General features: G+C 45.3%; 1 long non-coding RNA gene across 2 annotated transcripts; it reads left to right on the top strand.

Annotated features, from left to right (window-relative positions):
• The first annotated feature begins 1,395 nt into the window (after nucleotides 1–1,395).
• LOC133382378 (uncharacterized) lies at nucleotides 1,396–4,463 on the top strand. 2 transcript variants are annotated; one of them, XR_009761933.1, is made up of 3 exons: nucleotides 1,396–1,678; nucleotides 3,038–3,251; nucleotides 4,220–4,462. It is a non-coding gene; the product is annotated as an uncharacterized LOC133382378 (long non-coding RNA). The 2 variants fall into 2 exon arrangements; XR_009761934.1 differs by lacking the exon at nucleotides 1,396–1,678 and adding an exon at nucleotides 1,691–1,734 and having other exon boundaries at nucleotides 4,220–4,463.
• Nucleotides 4,464–14,489: the final 10,026 nt, after the last annotated feature.

Here is a 14,489-nt window from a genome sequence, read left to right as displayed (position 1 = left end):
GCCCTTTTGGACTTTTTTCTCTGAGAGTTCTCATAATCTGCTGAAATTCATTAAAAATCAGCCATGTTCACAGAGGACCTGTAATGCTGTTACCGACCTTGCCCCATACTCTGACCTTCATCTTCTGCAGTTTAAAAGTTAAAAAAAAATGCCTGGCTGATTTTTAATTGATTTAAGAAATTTAGCATTGGAGTCGATGATAATATCGGGCATGCTCAGTAAGAACCAACTGTCAGGGTTCTAAAAGCCAGACTCACAGCCTAATCAGGGTGCCACCCTCACACCAGACTTTGATTTCACGAGAGGCAGTCATGGCTTCCCTCAGAGAAATTGTAGGGCAGTACAATATCTCAGAGAGGAGGTCAGGTCTCCTGCTCCCCTGGTGCATTCACTATAGCTGCCCAATTTCCCTGCTTTTTAAAGTTTGATAGAAAGATCTGTTGGCTATAGGTACATTCTTAAACCGCAAGGTTTTTTGCCTATTAGTGAATATGTTTAGGATCAAGCGACAAGGCTGCAGTCCTGCAGTTTGAATCCTGTGCATGTTTCCTAAACAGTAAATTTTATTGAGTACAATGAAGATTACAATGCTAGAGGCAAGTCATTTCCATAGAAATCAGTAAAACAGGCAGAGGTGCACAAACTTGCTCTAGAAACTACCTGCACTACAGAAGACTGCAATAAGATGGGAACAGTGAATGCAAACATTTTTGTTGTTATATATCATCCTAGTCCCCCACTGACTATATTTTACAATTAGGTATATATGTATACAAATCTGGTTTTTCATTATTTTGTAAAGTGTAATGAAGTGGAGGCATGCTGTATAATACTTTTTTGTTTTGTGTTTAGAAAAAGCATTATACTATGTTAGGAGCTTTTAAAATCCAAAGCAGGTCACTGCAAAACCAAGGGAATTATATGAACAACTTCATTAGAGATTCAGTAAACATGAAAAAACAAGTGCTAAGTATCTTTTGAGGGTTATATAGTGAAATTCACTAGTAGCTTGAGTTGTCTGCTGCAGCTCTAGTTTTTTGCCTTAAAAATAAAAAACCTCCAGTATCTTCAAGCAGAGATTTTTTTTAATCAAAGCAATTGAACAAAATAGAAACTTTTTCTGCAGTTTTCCTGTATATACTTTTTAAGTTGAAGATGATGGATTTGTGAAGAATTTGGATTTTGTCTTCTACTGACATTGGATAATTGGAATCGTGTTTTAATATTTCCATTCAGACCAAGCACACAAAGTGAGTAAATGAAAGATGCATAAGTATTAGGGAATTATTCTAGTCTGCAAAATGGAGCCTTAATTGTGATCTCAATTAACTAGCAGGTGACATCTTGCAAAAATTATCTTGCGTAAAACACTTGCAGGGAAGCTCTTGCAAAGAACTTGAACAGCTCAGCTCTTGGAAGTTTATCTTAATTGCTAAAAACAAACAAAACCACATTGCATCCACAATGATATGCAGTACAGTCCCATGCAAATTGACTCAATAAACTAAAGGTGACTGGGCTAGATGGCGATTACTTTCAAAAAGCATGTGTAGGATTGCAACACCTGGCCCAATCCCATGCACATTTACTTCAAAGTAAACCTGCCTGGGATTGCAGCCATAAAAGCAGTGGAGACTATACTGACTGGAATAAAACAAGGAGGAGCTGGAACAGACTGGTAAGTGGCTGGGAAGCAGGTCAGCCTGTCATCTGCTGATAAATGAGGTCTAAATTGTGTGTTTTCAGTTTCCTGCTTATTCTTTTGAGTGCTTTATGCTGTTAATTTCTTCATGAACTAAAGCCACCTCTAAGAAAAAGTGATAAAGTCTGCAAACTTTGACTGATATGTGGGACTACACCACTCATCTTCTGTTCTTTTATGTGGTGGTTTGTAACTGTTTCTCAGTAGTTTTTACTATATTTTGGGCATCACCTTGGGACATACAGTATGTGGAAGGCAATTAATGAATTGACAATAATAATAATTGACAAACATACAGAGAGTAATGTCATGTGATCTACATACATAACTTGTCACTGTACCCATTTCATTATTTATATATCTATTTGTCACATGTGTGCCCCATTCTCTCTCCAAGGAGCTCAGGGCAGCATACATGAGGTTTCTGTCTATTTTATCTTCATAACAACCCCGTGAGGGAGGTTAGGCACAGGAAGATTGCAATCTGCTTAAGGCCATCCATATATTCTCTCAGAGTGCAACTGAATCTTGACTGAACAAGGGTGATCACATTTTATTAAGTATGTTGTAGTGGTTAGAGGCTTGGACTAGGACCTGGGAGACTAGGGTTCAAATCCCTACTTGGCCCTGAAGCTCACTGTGTGACCTTGTTCAGAACCAGGGGCGTCACATCTGGGGTGCGGAGGGTGTGGACTGCACCTGGGTGACACCCTGAGGGGGGTGACACCCAGAGCCGCCTCGCGCCGTTGGCCGGCAAAGGAGCCGAGAAGCGCTCCGGGTCGGCACAGCCAACTCCTCCTCGGAGGCGGGTGGGCGAGACCGACAGCAGGCACCTGCTCGCTGGTGGTGAAGCCGGGACGGGCCTTCCACCACCAGCCTGGAGCGAGTGGTGAGTGCGTGTGTGCTTGCATGCACAAGACCGGCCATCCCCTTCCATACCCTGGAAGGGCACGCACCGGAGGTCCGGAACCCCCCGCACTCCCGCTAGTGATGCCGCTGTTCAGAACCTGCCTTCTACAGAGTCAGACCACTGGCCCTGTCTACACTGACTCGCAGTGGCTTTCCAACATTTCAGGCAAGGGACACTTCCAGTCCTATCTGGAAATGCCAGTGTTTGAATCCAAGTCACAGTCTCTCAGTCTAAAATAACTCACAATTTTGTTGTGGGGGGAAATGGGGAGAGGGATAAAATGCTGGGCTAAACAGATATGTGATATATATATATGTATTACTTTCCTTCTTTCTTAATTGACTATAACTGTGGTAATTGAATTTTGCTCTGAGTGGCCTTGAAGTCTATTTGGATCATTTAAAGAACCCTTACTTCTCCTCCAGGTCGGCATTTTGAAGAGGGTCAGATGCACAGCCAGTGCATGTCAGGCCCTTGCAACCTATGTGCACTAGAATATCCTTCCTGTACTGGTCTCCTGCCTGCTACTGATTGTCCACACAGTAGGCAGTTGTGAAAGCAGAACCAGAATGAGCCTCAACGATATAGAGTTGGCCAGGCAGACCGTGTAGCAACAGCGTGCTCTAACAGCCCAAACGGGTACCTGCATTTTATAGGCATCTGCAACACTAATGTCCAGAAGGGTAACCATGTTAGTTCTGTTGTGACAAAAATGGCAAAGCTTATTATGGCATCAGCTTTCATGGTCTAGAGCCCACATCATCCCATAAAGAGTTAACACCATCCACCTGACAGAGAGGAGCTCTTTTCTTGAAAACTTATGCCATAACATATTTTAAGGTGCCACAAGACGCTTTGCTTTGCCGCAAGACTTTAATGCATATGTATCGTGCTAAGATTCTGGGATTGTGTTGTTGCTGATGTTACTATTGTTGTCATTTGCCTTCAAGTCGATTACGACTTATGGCGACCCTATGAATGAGCAACCTCCAATAGCATCTGTTATAAACCACCCTGTTCAGATCTTGTAAGTTCAGGTCTGTGGCTTCCTTTATGGAATCAATCCAACTGAATTGTCTTTTACATGTGTCTCAAGATGATTTACAGACTTACCAAAAAAAAGCTAAGATAGTTTTAAAAACAGTACAAAAAACAACTGATGGGTTATAAATATAGGTTTAAAAACTATACTGTGTATCATCAACACATAAGCCTGGACTCTAACTTTTGATTGTGCGAATAGCAAACTGCTACTATCCCCCCCCCGATGTGTGTTTGTGTGGGAAAGGGAAATACCAAAGAACGAAGCAAAAGCTAGCTTTGCCTGAGCAAATTCATTCCACGTGAAACTACAGGGAAGGGATTTAGGGATGCATAGGAAATGCAAGGATTACAACATTCATGGGAATTTAAGCTGTTACTAAAACCTTGCACTGTCTTATATAATTATATGTCCATATTAAAATCACACAGTGCTGATGGCTGAGGATGGGATTTAAGTAAGCTTAGTTTACTCTGCAAAATCATTTATTAAATGCATTTGTAATGTGGTTAAGCCACTACTCTAGAGGCTGTCTCCATGCATTTCATTTTCACTTCTGTTTCAGCTAGAAGGCAAAATCTGAAAGTGATATGCTGTGGTAAGTCAAGGATGGAGAACCCGTGGCCCTCCAGATATTGCTAGACTGCAGCTCCCATCGTCCCTGACCATTGGTCATGCTGGCTGAGGCTGTTGAGAGTGAAACAACATCTGGACACACAAGTCCCTCACTTCTGTCATAAATAATAGGAGAAATAAAACAGTGTAAAGACAACAATAAAATAATCATCACCATCATTTATTATTATTATTATTATTATTATTGGCATGATCCAGCCCAGTCCCTCACAAACTGTAGACTGGTGGGCGTATGTCCATAGGGGCAGAAGAAATCAACTTTTGTTTGTCTTGAACAACAAGGATATGCTAATTAGCTTTAGGACTAGATGTAAAGAGAACAGAGCTCCTTATCTTCAATAAGTTTAGGTGCTACTTTAGGTGGGGAAAGCTGCCAAAATCCTCATTATAGCAGCCCTGCCATCCTGATCAAGGTGCACAGCCCTACTATGAGTTAGCCAGAAAATCTGAGAGAAGCTATAAAACAGGGATTGAGATTCCCTCCATGCCTTTGCTTGGCTATATGTAGTCATTCAAAACACACTTGCAAGGAACGTTTCCCCTTTTAAAATTTGTATTTTATAAAGCCATTTCAAATAATGCCCTTATGCAACAGCTCTGCTTGCTACTCTCACGGCTTGATGTGGAAAGAAATTTCATCAGGATAGGTTAAAAAGCCAGTTACAGCCCATGCTGCAATTTGCTTCTCAAATATTTTATTATTCCAAGGGCGCCCCCTCCTGCTCTTTGAATGTAATACTTTATGATGGGCTTAAAAATATATGTATTCTACTTCGACTATACACATAACTTATGCCTTCAATGAATCCCTCCTTTCTATGAAATCAAAGCCCATATTATAGAAAATGCTGGGGAGTGGGGTGAGACCATGTGAATTGCTGGGATGATGGTAATGATTTTATTCAATGGCTTTTTAGCATGCCTTTCAGGGTATATACCTCCCAAGGTGGATTACAACAAATCAGTACAACATTTATATAAAAGCATTTCTAAGCCACTTAATATTTAAACATATCTAAGCAGTGTATAAAAAATGAAACATAAAAATAATATCATAAAAACAGTATTATAAAAACAGATAAAAACAGGATTGTGGGGCAGCGAAAGCCGGGGCTGGGAAAGGATAAGTCTTTACAGGACATCTGATCAATGATGCTTCACATATGACAGCGGGAAGGGCATTCCAGAGTGCAGGGACAATGGAGATAAACGCCCTTTTTGGGGTCACTGCCCTATAATATTCTGTAGGGTGATCTTACAGGTCTATACATGAAGTTTGTAATGCATCTATAGATGTGGCTTAACTATATTATTCTACATCAAACCTATTAGGACTGAAAGATGTACATCAAGGATGGGAAGACCTTCCGGATGCTGTTGGATTACAACTCCCATCATCTTTGACAACTAGCCATGCTGCTTGAGCCTTATGGGAGTTGGAGTCCAACAACATCTGGAGGGTCACAGGTTCTTCACCCATGTGAGTTTGGCATAGTAAACAGCTCATCTGACAGCCTTTCCCAAGCTATGGTCCCTTTGCGTAGGGGTCATAACAGCATCAGTTGTTCTTCACAGATAGGAAGTTCTTACACCGCTTGCAGCTGAGGGGTGAAATAAGACGCAGAGACATCAGCTTGGGTTGAACAAGGGCCACTTTATTCAAATTACAGTAAATAAAAACCCCAATTTAAAGTGACCTACAGAGGGGAACCTAGGTGCGGGAACTGTCTATAAGCAAGTAGCTTACCACGCAGCTCTCGGGCGACCAGCCCCTGCTGGGGCAATGGCAAGCCCATCTGCTTACCCTTTACCCCAGCCACACCTTGCAGGTGAGTAGGGAGGCCTTCCCACGTCATCCCCACCCGGGACCATATAACCCCTGGGTAGATGAGGATAAGTTGGCCCCAGAAGCAGCCCATATCCTGCTCTAGAGCCGTAAAGCCCTGAGAGACAGGCCCTCCGGAACTGCCAATCACCTCCAAAGGTGCCTAAGGGGGCCACCTAGCTGTCCTTACCTATTTCCCTTCCCGCACCTTCCCGCCACAAAAGGGGGACAAATCTCTATTTAGTCCCCCTTTACCCCACTGCCGAGCAGCACCTCTCGCAGACACCTCTGCAGGTCTCCCAAAAATAAGTCGTTACCTGTGTCTGACAGGTGAACACCATCGGCCCTGTACAGTTCACCCTTCTGTTGCTGAATTTGGGGATGCGGAATGACCAACCCCCCATGCCCAAGAAGAGCCAACCGAATCTGCCGGTTGACCTTCTTCCTTGCTCGATCAATCCCCGCTGGATCCCAAACATCACGCCACGCCTGGCGTGGAAGCAGGTCTGACCACATCAGACGCACCCAAGGCCAACGCTGCCTTATCGCTTGCATGTCCTTACATGCCTGCATGCTGAGGGCCTTGCCCTTCACCAAGCCAAGGTCATTTCCACCCAGATGGATGACCAGCACCTGCGGAATTGACCGCACCAAACCTTGCCGGAACAGAGCTGGTAGGAGCACCTCCCAATGCATTCCTCGCCGGCCAAGCCACTGTACTGCAGCCCATCTACTGAGGCCCAACTGCGAGCCCATGCTCGACTTCGCTGCCCTCCGGGCTGCCCAGAAGACCATGCTGTGGCCATATATAAGGATCTGCGTCCGCTCCATCCCCATCCAGCAACCTGCCAAAACAAATGAAAAATGTTAGGCTTCCGCATTCCCTGCCCTCTAGAAGGGGCGAATGTAGCCCTTATACCAACATCCAACGGCCTGTACTGTCGCCTGGGGAAAACCAAAACCTGCTGCCGTAGAAGCAGCTCCTATTCTAAATGAATGTGTTCCAAATTGTGAGGCATCATAACCCATCCTATGCAATGCTAGTTTTGTTAAGGCCCAAAATTGATAAATAGAAAGAGGGTCCAGGTTCACATGTGTAAATAAATAGCCTTGGGCTGATCCCCTGGTTCTTAGGAAATCATTTAAAGCCCGTACTGGGCAGAGGTGAGGCTCTGATGATGGGGCCAAGCGCACCTGTCTCCCTTTATATTTTTGGTCCGTTTTAGACCATCTCAAAGTTATGCAAACGTAGCCTCCTTCTATGGAGACATCCGAAAACTGGAGGGCACGTCGGGACGTGTCATGTTTAGAGCCAGCCACCACCTCACTTATCCAAAAGGCTCCAAAAAATAGCGTAAAGGTTACTGCCTGGAATAGCTTGGCCTCATAACTAGTAGTACAGACTGTTTTCCACTGATGAACCATCCCTAGTATCATGTCCAGTGAGAAAGGTCGACGGGAATCAGGTGTGACGGGGTGTTCCCTAGCCCATCCAGCCAACATGCGTCGGACCCTGAAGTCCCCGGTATGATCCAGAAAACCACCTGCCTTCGCTAAAAAGGCAAGCCCCGCCAGCTTACCTTGCAGTGTTCGGACTGACAGGCCCCGTTTCCTGCCATCCACCAGAAATTCGAGCAGGTGACTTACCGGAATAGGCCACTCCGGAGGCCCAGAAGTCCTGCATGTCCCTACCTGTTCTCTGGTAACTGGTGAGTGTACTGGGGGCAATGGATAGGCTTATGGCCCTCTCCAACTCTGCTCTCCAATCTCCCATAGCGCAGGGGGCACGGCTTCCGGCTGAGCCCTGGCCAGCGGCGCCAGCTGACGGAAACGTTCCATCTGGTTCCGTGACAGAGCATCAGCAACACCATTGTCAATGCCAGGAACATGCCGTGCCCGAAAAAGAATATTAAAGCGCAGGCACTGGAGAACAAAAGAACGGACAAGACCCATAACCCTGGCATTCCTGGATGTGAGGGAATTGATAACGTGTACTGTAGCCATGTTATCACACCAGAAGTGGACTGTGAAGTTCTGCAACTCCACAGCCCACAAATAGACAGCTACCACTATAGGGAAAAACTCCAAAAAGGTCAGATCCTTGTCTAGACCTTCTTGAACCCATGTCTGTGGCCATTGTCCCTTACACCAGGAAGACCCAAAGACTACCCCAAAGCCATAACCCCCAGACGCATCAGAATGGACCTGTAACTCGGCCTCCAGGAGCCGGTCCTGCCTCCAAAAGGATGTACCATTGAAATCCTGTAGAAAGGAGGACCACACAGCCAGGTCGGTGCGTAAAGCCGCTGTAACCCGAAATCGATGGTGGGGTCGTGAGAGCCCCACCATGGCCTCATATACACGCCTCAAAAATGCTCGGCCAGGTGCTATGACCCTGCACGCAAAATTAAGGTGCCCTGCTAGCTCCTGGAGGGTGGAGAGGAAAACTTTCCTCGCCCTTGTAACTTCATTTATCTTGTTATGGAGGATTAGCAGCTTGTTCTGGGGTAGCCTACAGCATTGCTGCTCAGAATCAATTTCGATCACTAAAAAGGTCAAAACTGGAGCAGGTCCCTCTGTCTTTTCCATGGCTAGAGGAACCCCCAGTTCCTTGGTCAAATCCTGAAACTGGGCCATTAATTGCAGGCATTTGCCTGTACCAGCCCCACCCGCAAATAGAAAATCATCCAGATAATGAACGACAGAAGTCCTGCCCGCCCTATGTTTGATAGCCCATTCCAAAAAGGTGCTGAAGCGCTCAAAAACTGCGCAGGAGATTGAGCATCCCATAGGCAAGGCGCGGTCCACATAGAATTTGCTGGCAAAACTAAAGCCCAGCAGGTCGAAATCTGCTGGGTGAACGGGCAGTAGTCGGAAAGCGGACTTAATGTCACACTTGCCCATTAATGCTCCTATACCGCACGCACGAACCATGCGCACGGCAGAGTCGAATGATGTGTAGTGGACCGTACATAGACTGTCAGGAATGAAGTCATTAACTGAGTGTCCACGCGGGTGGGACAAGTGGTGAATAAGCCTATACTCCCCTGCCACCTTTTTGGGTACTATCCCTAATGGGGATACTCGAAGGTTAGGGAGAGGGGGTGATTGGAACGGGCCAAGCACCCGTCCTGCCTGCACCTCTTTGTCGATTTTCATGCGCACTATTGCCTCCTTACCTATGACAGATTTTAAATTTTGGGACATGTAAGAAACCCTAGGACCATTGTAGGGAATTCGGAAGCCTGACAAAAAACCATTGAAAAGAAAACCGGCATCTCCAGCTACTGGATAACCGGCTAACAAGCCCTGTAAAACATGTAACTTAATTGGGGAGGGGCCCTTTACCTTGATTAGCCCCAGGTGGGGGCTGTTTTCTGCCCCACTGCTGGTCCCTGCCGCCTCCCCTGTATGACCTGCCTCTGTTGCAGGCGGTGGAAGGGTGTGAGGCTCCACAAATCGCACACTCGTGTCGGAAACGACACGGGTTGTGAGTGCAGGTTCCACGGGCATTGAACTCCCAGCATAGCAGCCGTTGTTGAACCCCTTGCCCTGCATTAAAGCGGGGAAGGGTGGCGGTCGACTGCCTGCTTATAAGATGCCCACTATCACACCTATCTCCAGTCATGGCACGGGCCGCAGTCATAAACTGCAGCCATAGCTCAGGTTCCTTCTTGTCCCATGGAAGGGTCACATCGCACGCCTCCCGCATACAAAATGCCTCTTCGTAAGACAGCCATGCCAGAGCAGAGAATTCCACATATGCCCTATATATTATGTCCAGATACTTAAAGAGGGCCAGTGCCCTTTGAGGCTGTCTCTCGATCAGCACTCCTGCGTATATCAAATACGCTGGCAGCTAATTAGCCCAGGTGCGGTCGATCCTCCTGCGCCTGGGCCTGTCTATGTCACTCTCTGTCTCCTTATCTTTGTCTCTTTTGGGGTGTTCCCTATAAAGTAGCGAAAAGACATCCACATACTCTCCTCTCCAAATTTTTTCTTTTGTCGAAGGGAGCAGATGGAAACCCAAGGTGACAGATGTACTCCCAAAAGGAATAGCATTACTTGCCACCGACCCTAGAGGGTCTGAATTAGTACAGGGACTTGTAGTCGTGAGTGTCTGCATCTGTGCAGCAGCTAGAGCCGCTGTTGGAGCCGACCCCTCATGTGGCACAGCTGTTGTCATCACCTGTCCATTGCCTGCATGCTGCCAAATTTGGCTGCATGCAGCCTGGAGCGGCGGTTGAGATGTACCCTGAGGAGGCAACCCTAAACTTGAGAACCCAGAGGCCTGAGCAGACCAGGCAGACTCACCCGCTCCTACCAGCTGCCCAGTCAGGGATGATATAATGCCAGCCTGGGGTGTAGCCATCTCACTGCCAGTTCCCACCGTCGCTGTTGGAGCAGGAGCAGCCACCAGTCCCTCGCTCACCCTCTGTGTGGAATCAGGAGGGTTTTCAAGCACCTCAAGCCTAGTTAAAACCAATGCAAGGACATCACAGTTAGACACTTGTTGTTGACCTTTGTGTGTGCCACCCTGAGCATTAGCGTTAGCTCGCTTTGGCCTGGTAACCCCCCCAGTGGAAGTTCCAGGAGTGGTGGCTTCCTTCGAAGCAGCCGGTGTAGAGCTGGGCATAGGGGCTGGCATCACCCTCCCCCGCTGCTCTAAAGCCTCAAGGCGCGTTAAGATGGCAGCCCATGGTGGTGCCTCCTCATCCGAGGAGCCAGGCGCCGGGGGAGGGCATTTTTGTGGAGGCCTGTAGGCTCTCCCCTTACCTTTTGCCCCCCCTTTTCCTTTTCTAGATGGCATGACAGTTGTCCTACTTGAGATCCAAAACCCAAATTATTATTATTATTATAGCTAGTATAGGCCACCAATGCAGGGCTAGTGTCTATAGGTTCTAAGCTATTGCAAGAACCCTGCAGCCTTTTTCTTTAATTAGACTGTAATTAGGCGATGTGTGTGTGTGATCTTGAATTTAATTAAGTAATGTGCGTGTATGATCTTGCTTCAACAGTCTTAAAAACAGCCTGGAAACCCAAACCTAAACGGGTGTACTTTTGTTTAACTTTTATAATATAGCCTCAGAGGCGAAATGAATGCCTCCCGCCCCTTCAGCAGGGGGGGGTAGGTAGCGTCCACAGTCTCGACGGATACCGCCTAACTGCTGCTCCCTGACTGATCTCCCAGGGCGAATGGACCCAAACCGTCCCTATAAATGCGGAAGGAGGCGCCGCCAACCAAACGCCTCCGAGGCTGAAGGCCAGAAACATGGCCTATGTGCCTAAAGACCCGCGCTCGTCAATGGCACCGCTCACGCGGCCACCCGTAAAATGGCCGCTGCCGTTCTCTTCGTGCTCGCGGCGGAGTTAAAATGGCCACCGCTGCACTTCTAAACGCTCCTCTTCTGCCTGTCCCACGCCGTCAATATCGTCGCGCAGCAAAAGGAGGAAGGTAGGAGAGGCGGCTGGACTTAAATAGTCCTACAGACTCCGCCCCTCACGTTACGCATCGCGCCTTCATCATAGGCATGACGCGCGATGCTGCCTCCTTTAAAGATGGAGGCAGCGTCTTCACCCCCATCTGCAAGCTAGCCCCGCTCGTCAGCCTTTTCTTACTATTTTAGTATGTTTTTAGTGTTTTTTTCTTAATCTTTAAAAATTTAGATGCTGAAATAGGCTTGCGGGCATAACAATATATTAAGGTGTGCATGAACTAGTATGCCATATATGCTTTCACATAACATTCATCATAACATCTAGTAATTAATTCACTTTGGTATTTTTCACATTTCTGCCACAGCTTTTCACCATCACTGACAAACACCCAACCATGGCAGCGTGCAAACAGATATATCTGCACAAACAGATATACCTGTACAATATACCTGTACAAACAGGACAAAATAACAATAAATGAATGGATTGAAAGAGCAACCAAGAAATTGTACCACCAATACAATTTTTCAAAGGGCTCCAAGAATCTCGGTAAAATTAGAGAGTTTTTAGTAGGTGCCTAAAAATCCGTAACAGGCAGCTGATAAATGTACCTGGGGCGGATATTATTTTACAATCTCCACCCAACTACACCAAAGGCTGTCTGTGTGGTAACCACCCACCACACTTCTGAGAGTGAGCAGGGCCTCCACAGATCATCTTAATATCTGGGTAGGTTTGGGAGTAGATTGTCCTTAAGAGTAGATGCCTCCTTACTCTGAATCAGGAATGAGAAACCTGTGTCCTTCCAGATGTTGACTACAACTATTATGATCAAGGGGATGGAGCGATTCCCCTATGAGGAAAGCATTTGTGGCTTTTTAGTTTAGAAAAAAGGTAACTAAGAGATGACATGATAGAAGTTATAAAAATTTTAAAAATTCATTAAAATTATGAAAGTAATTTCCAAAATAAAAATTTATAAAATTATGCATGGCATGGAGAGCATGGATAGAGAATTTTTCTCACTATCTCATAACACTAGAACTCGTGCACATCCAATATTATGTTCTTATGTTCTTAAATCCCATCAAACTTGACCAGCATAGCCAATGGTCAGGGATGGTGGGAAACCAACAACATCTTGAGGGCCACAGGTTCCCCATCCCTATCTTAATCAATCAATCAAACCACCTTGATTGTTTTACTAAGCTGTTATATGCCTTGGGCTGTGGATACACCTCTGTACCATGATGGTATGCCTCTATACCAGTTGCTGGGAATCATATGTGGGGAAAGTACCATTGCACTCAGATCCTACTTGAGGACTTCCTTGGGACATCTGGTTGGCCACTTTGAGAATAGGATGCACAACTAGATGGGCCTTTGACCTGATCCAGCTGGGCTCGTTTTATGTTAACATAAGGTCCGGGGGCCTTATCAGGTCTTTTAAGAATTCCCAATGTGGCCAGCACACACATTTTAAATCTTTTAAAAGATTTTCATACATTGAAAGCAATAAAATAACATGTAAAAATAAATAATTTTAAGAGTTCTCCCATTTCACTAAGATTAAATTAAATGTTAAAAAGAAATATTTTAATGAACTTTTAAAAAGCACTGACTTTCTTGTATGTGCCTTAAATGTTAATGAACAAGTGGGTTACATCATAATGCTACATGGAAGAATATTTGACACTGTTTTTTGGCTATTATTATTTTTAGTATATAGTCTTTAACAGTTCTTGTTCAGGTTACTTCACAAAATAAAATTCAATTAGCACATTTATTGCTGAATTATAAAATGCTGACAAACACATAAAATATGACATTTTCAAAAGGTAAAATGGGGCAATAGGAAGGCAAGACAGACAAACTGAGAGGAGTATGGAAATGGGTCATCTAAAAATGGGTCCTCTAAAAATCTCTGGAAAACAGAAATGTTTCCAGATGTTTCCTACAGAAGGGAAGAAATACGGACATCTGGAGCAGCCTTCCCCAATTTGGTGCTCTCCAGATGTTGCTGGACTACAACTCCCATCATTCCTGATCACTGGCCATGCTGGTTGGGACTAATGAAGTAAACAAATATCTGGAGGGCACCAGGTTGGGGAAGGCTGATCTGGAAGAAGCATGTGAGACTTGCTACAACAAAGACCCATCTTGTTAAGATGCAATGGTAGGATCCCAAAACAGTTGGTGGCTACCAGTGGGTAATTATGAATTTGCGCTCTACCCAATTTTTGGCCAATTGTGTTGAACCAGGCCCAAAACCACATTTACTCATATCTAACTCTTCATTTTGTAGAGCAGTCTCCAGCAACCTGGTGCCTTCCAGATGTTTTGGTCTACTGCTCCCATTTAGGGACTTGTAGTCCACATCATCCTGAGGGCACCAGGACAAAGAAGGCTGTTTTAGAGATATTTGAGCTCAAGCTTCTTAGCTATAACTACACACCAGTATGTTTTTGCGGGAATGTCACACGTTTCAACAAAGGTTGGAGAGGGGGAAGAGGAGTGTTGTCTCTTTACAATCTACTAAGTAATTTAGTTTTGACAGACATATGTTGAGAGTCTGTAGCACAAATGTAATAACAGAATGACAGCATCTCTTATTAGCAGGTGATGGAATGCTGGAGAGAGAAGCTTGCCAGATCCTGCTAAATCATTGCAACAGATGTGTACTTTTCCTGGCAAATGTCAGTTAGGATTTGAATGTGGAAAAGGAGCGTACAAGACTTGCATAAGGTAGGAACTACAGATGAACACCTGTGGCACTTCCATATTGTTGCTATGTTCTGGTAGGATTTAATTACATACCAGCAAATTCAGGTTGCACAATGAAAGTTGATTGAGAACTCTTGCACAACAAACCTGCTTTCTGTGGTGAGGAAAGATGAAGTCTACATGCATATGATTTGCTAATACTTGGGTTGCC

The sequence above is a fragment of the Rhineura floridana genome, chromosome 3, assembly GCF_030035675.1.
Source record: "Rhineura floridana isolate rRhiFlo1 chromosome 3, rRhiFlo1.hap2, whole genome shotgun sequence".
Taxonomy (NCBI): domain Eukaryota; kingdom Metazoa; phylum Chordata; class Lepidosauria; order Squamata; family Rhineuridae; genus Rhineura; species Rhineura floridana.
Note: the sequence above shows the minus strand (reverse complement) of the source record. Positions and strands in the feature narration are given on the sequence as shown.